Source organism: Oryctolagus cuniculus, chromosome 8 (genome assembly GCF_964237555.1).
Source record: "Oryctolagus cuniculus chromosome 8, mOryCun1.1, whole genome shotgun sequence".
Lineage (NCBI taxonomy): Eukaryota > Metazoa > Chordata > Mammalia > Lagomorpha > Leporidae > Oryctolagus > Oryctolagus cuniculus.
Genome location: NC_091439.1, coordinates 144,166,065 through 144,171,985, shown reverse-complemented (window position 1 = coordinate 144,171,985; position 5,921 = coordinate 144,166,065).

Sequence of the window (5,921 nt, the reverse complement as noted above, 5' to 3'; positions counted from 1 at the left end):
AGTGGCAGATCAAGGAGGGGTCAGGAAGAGAGGAGAGGTGATTGTGGCTGCTGCTGGGGGGAAGGAGAAGGGAAGAGCCAGATGGGGGACAGGGCATGTAAAAGGTCATGTTCCTGAGGCAGCAACTGTGGGGAGCAACCCGGACTGGACAAGTTACTGGAATTAAGACTTATTCTATGCATCTGCTCTCCCACAATATGGCGCTGGGAGAGGAGAAAACAGCTTCTACGCAGCTGCCTCTTGCCAACTTGGGTGACCTCCAGGAGCTGATCCTGCTCCTGATTGGAGGAGAGCAGTGTACTCGGCGTGTGGGCAGCCGAGTTAGGATTGGCGGAGGAGGACTATAAAGGAGGAGAGAGACAACATGCATCAGGAACATCTAAGGGGAACACCTGTGCAGCCCCCGAGAGAGCCAGCCGGCGGTGTGCCGCTCCCCCGCGGAAGTGGGGAATGTGGCAGGGGGAACCGCCCTTCCACGGAGGTGGAAGGGTCGGTAGCCAACCCGGGAAGAACCAGCAGCAAACCCGGGGAGGGCCGAGCAGACAAAAGAATAACGCAGGGTCCTGTGTCGTTCCTCCACGAAGAGGGGGAGCGACAGCAACGACCTGAGGGAAGAGCAAAAGTGAAAGAAGGGAAAGGATTCAAGAGGTGGCTCCAAGCCTTTCTCCTGCTGAGGGCTTGCAATGAGGAATGCTGACCTCTGGAGGAGGACAAAAGCTTGGATGTAGGGGAATCAGGTGGCCTGCCAGAGAGGAAGTACCAGATGGAGGCTCAGGGGGCCCTGGAGCAAGTAGGGGAAAGGATCCTCTGCTGGGTCAGGATCTCAGAGGTGGGAATAGGGAGGAGCAGAGAGGGCTTACAGGGAAGTTTTTCTCCCTTTGGGAAAGCAGGATAAAAAGAATACAGGGGAGAAGATGGTGGAGGGGTAGCAACTGCCCCACTGCCCTTGGTGAAGGGAAGAGGACACTGTGATAGGGTGGGGTGGAGTGAGTGGAATACTGTGTTCCTGAGATGCTGACTTCTCAGGTGGAGGGGGGAAGTGACAGATTGAAGGGGAGGCCCCAGGCCTTCTTCTTCTATGAGAACTTGGAGTGAGCAAAGTTGATCCAAAGGAGGAAAAAGGCTTGGATCTGGGGACCTCTGACAACTTGCCATTTCTCTGTGTAAAGTTACTAAAATCTTAGAGAACTATGAGACGAACATGCCAAATTCTGCCCATTTTAGAATCATTGTCCAACTTACGTTGAGGCCAAATTTCAGTGCAGAGGTAGATTAATCACCTCTGCTTTATCTCCTCATTCAAGCTCTTCTTCCAAAAGAGGCAGGCTAGAAGGGCCTGTGGTGTGGCACAGTAGGTTAATCCTTCGCCTGCAGTGCCGGCATCCCATGTGAGTGCCAGTTCTAGTCCTGGCTGCTCCACTTCCAGTCCAGCTCTCTGCTATGGCCTGGGAAAGCAGTAGAAGATGGCCCAAGTCCTTGGGCCCCTGCACCCATGTGGGAGACTGGGAAGAGGTTCCTGGCTCCTGGCTTCAGGTTGGTGCAGCTCCAGACATTGTGGCCATTTGGGGAGTGTACCAATGGAAGGAGGACCTTTCTCTCTCTCTCCCTCTCACTGTCTGTAATTATAACTCTCAAATAAAATAAATAAAATCTTAAAAAAAAAAAAAGAGGCAGGCTAGAGGGGAATTGAGATTAGAACCCATGAATTAAGCAAAATACAGCCTGAGGGAAGAAGGTCCTTTCACAGAGCGTCCCTCAGGAAAGAGTCACCCCAACTGAGAACCTAAGTTCTGAGTTCTCTAAAAGGAGACCACGAGAATCCCCAAGCTTGGACTGGTGTCCCAGTTTTAAGCTGTTACAGATAAGCATTTCCCCCAAGAGCAGGAAACTGACTAAACATGCCAGGCCCTAAGAGGGGGCATGAACTGGCCCAACCAAATACCCCAGGCTCTAAAGGGAGGAAGAAGCCTCGTGAGCATCACCCCAATGTGCTTGAGGTGGCAGAGACCTCTTACCAAGCCAGTGGGTTGAGAATTAGGTTCACTGTGGCCTGCAGTGATGAGATCTGGCAAAGGCTCTGTGAATGCATTGAGAAATGAGAAAGTGCAAGCAGATGAGAAAGTGATCTGGAGAGCATCTCTCAGCACCATCTGAGTCAGAAGGGAAAAGGACATGGTGGGAAAGAGGAGGTGGGGGGGGGGCAGAGACAGTAAAAAGGGAAAAGAGTTCAGAAAGGAGAATGAAGTCTGGAGAAAGGTTGATATGCACAGCTCTTATCAAAAGGAGTGGTTGATTGGAGCCAGTTGCCATTCCCTCACTCCCACATGGCACACCACATGTAAGGAGATGATACAAACTCACAGACTGAATTTATTCAAAGAAAATGAACTTGCAGAAGTTGACCAGCTGCCAGTGTGCACAAAGACCAAACATGTGGCTGAATTCCCAGACCCCAGTAGCCTGGGCCTTATTATATCTTAGGTGGGTTAGGGTAGAGGTGGAGAATAGTAGGTGGAGATGAGCTTCTCCATATAGGTTTTTCAAGTTTTTCAAGGGCTTCCAAACCTGGAGAAGAATGTAGGGGGTGAGGTGGGAACAATGTAGGATGTGAGACTGGACTGTTCTCTCTTTTTTTTTTTTTTAACTTTTATTTAATGAATATAAATTTCCAAAGTACGATTTATGGATTACAATGGCTTCCCCCCCATACCGTCCCTCCCACCCACAACCCTCCCCTTTCCCACTCCCTCTCCCCTTCCATTCACATCAAGATTCATTTTTGATTATCTTAATATACAGAAGATCAGCTTAGTATACATTAAGTAAGGATTTCAACAGTTTGCTCCCACACAGAAACATAAAGTGAAAAATAATAGATTTTTTTTTTTAAATGATGATGAAATCAGATCAGACCTATTGTCATGTTTAATCCCAGTGAGAGTCAAGTTGGGAGTTGATAATTTCTTTTTTTTTTTTTAACAGAGGATCAGTTTAGTATGCATTAAGTAGATTTCAACAGTTTGCACCCCCATAGAAACACAAAGTGAAATATATTGTTTGAGTACTCGTTATAGCATTAAATCTCAATGCACAGCATATTAAGGACAGAGATCCTACATGAGGAGTAAGTGCACAGTTTGGCAAAGTAGCAGGGTATAAAATCAATGCACAAAAATCAACAGCCTTTGTATACACAGACAATGCCATGGCTGAGGAAGTACTTCTAAGATCAATCCCATTCACAATAGCTACAAAAACAATCAAATACCTTGGAATAAACTTAACCAAGGACATTAAAGATCTCTACGATGAAAATTACAAAACCTTAAAGAAAGAAATAGAAGAGGATACCAAGAAATGGAAAAATCTTCCATGCTCATGGATTGGAAGAATCAATATCATCAAAATGTCCATTCTCCCAAAAGCAATTTATAGATTCAATGCAATCCCAATCAAGATACCAAAGACATTCTTCTCTGGACTGGCCTCTTGAAAGAAGGCAGGGGTAACAAGAACCTAAAATGACTGAAGCTTATGTCCTTGTCCCATCATAAACCAAAGCCAAGAGCCTGGAACTCCATCTGAGTTCCCACACGGATGGCAGAGACACAAGCACTTGGGCTACTTTCCCAGGTACATTAGTGTTGTGGGCTAGCTTAGGCTCAAACTTCAATTTCATGCTCTTGCCTTTTACTTAAAAAATTCTAAGTTCAGGCACAAATACAACATGAAGCATGATGAGGCTTATTTATAGTAAGAATACATAGGAACAAATAGTCTTTATTAAAGCAGAGTGTGGCAGGAAGGGGAAAGACAGACTTCCATACCAGCCTCTTCTGTGTCCATGAGGGGAGAGAGAGCAAGCATGCATTCCTCTTCACCAAGCTTCTTATGAGCTTCCAAAAGGGCAGTGTTTATATAGTCTGCTTGACATGTGGGTGATAGGACTACCTGGGGGTGGAGGAGGTATGGCTTTCAGCTCATGAACTATCTATCTACCTTGAGTTTTTCCACATCATGAGCAGGGAGCTGGATTGGAAGTGGAGCAGCTGAGACTGAAACCAACATGCAGGTGGGATTGCTTGCATGCAGAGGTGGCTTAACCCATAGTGCCACAACACTGGCCCTGATATTGACATATCATTAACTAAAGTCTTTATTTCATTTTCATTTCTCAGTTATTGCACAATATACTTTTTCTGTCTTGTATAACTACAAATTACCATTTTAAAATAAAAATCTAGACATTTTAATTATAAACATAATACATGGGGGTGGCATTGTGATTCTGCAGGTTTAGCTGCTGCTTAGAATACCAGTATCCCATAATAGAAAGCCTGATATGAGTCCTGCCTGCTCTCCTGTTCCAGCTTCCTGATAATCCAGTCTTGTGGTAATGCACCTGGAAAGACAGTGACCCAAGTGCCTAGATCCCTGTAGCTGTGGATTTATTTCTAAGAGGAAGAGCGTGGTGGGGGCAAGAGATGCAGAGTCACCACACAGACCCCGGGAGTCAGGTGAAAGCAGGCCTGAGGCAAGCAGTCTGCAGACTCATCTATTTCAGTTGCTACAGCTGCTTATATAGCTAAGGCAGCCAATCCAGTCAAGGGGTGGTCTATACCCTAACCAATCACAGCCTGTTGCCAGGCAGTTTCCAAATCCATCAATCACAGCCTGTTGCCAGCCAGGCTCTGTTGTCATGTGGTTTCTGAAGCCATCCAATCACGGCCTGTTGCCAGGCAGTTTCTGTTGCCAGTGGCCCTCTTGGCACGACCTTCTCATTCTACCACATTGATCCCTATCACCTATGTGGGAGACCCAGATGGGGTTCCAGAGAGGGGTTCTCCCTCTCTCTCTCTATCTACCTTTAAAAATACATCTTCATAACAATACACATATTAGCTATTAAAGACTGCAGAAGAGTATAAAATCAAAGCATGACTCCCTGCATTCTATACTAGTCATATTTCCCAGAACAAACTACTCTTAACTATTTCTTACATTATCTTCTGAGATTTCTATATGCATATATACAAGAGTACTTTAAAGTATCATGAAAAATGTAATCAAATGATTAAGTCTAGGTTGCTGTAATTAATTTCTTTTTAAATTTTTATTTATTTGAAAATCAGAGTTACAGAGAGGCAGAAATAGAGAGGGTGAGAGCGAGAGTGAGGTCTTCCATCTGTTGGTTCATTCCCCAGGTGGCCACAATGGCTGGAGCTGAGGAGATCCAAAGCCAGGAGCTTCTTCCACATCTCCCACATGGGTACAGGGGTCCAAGGACTTGAGCCATCTTCCACTGCTTTCCCAGGCCATAGCAGAGAGCTGGATCAGAAATGGGCACAGCAGGTGACAGCTTTACCTGCTGCACCACAGTGCCAGCCCTTGTAACTAATTTCAAAGTCCATGCATGCAAGAAGGTTTCAAAAATATTTGTGATGTATAGTATGTATTATGAAAAGAAGTGAATGAATTGCAAGTTTTGCACCAAAATAATGCCATCTTTAATTCCATTTCTCATGAACTTTTTGAAGTGCCTTCATAAAGATATACACACAGAGGGCCAGCATTGTGGCATAAATGGGTTAAGCCACCACCTTTAATGCTGGCATCCATTATGGGTACTAGTTTGTGTTGCACTGTTCCACTTCTGATCCAAATCAAACTGCCTGGGAAAGCAGTGAAAGATGGCCAAAGTCCATGTGGGAGACCTGGTTGAAGCTCTTGGCTCCTGGCTCCTGGCTCCTGGCTCTTGGATTTGGCCTGGCTCAGCCCCAGCCATTGCAGCCACTTGGGGAGTGAATCAGCAGATTCAAAGGGAGAGATGGAAAATCTCTCCTTCTGAATGAAATAAAAATGAATAAATAAATTTTATAAAAAGAGATACATGGGGCCAGCACTGTGGCTGGGGCCAGCAC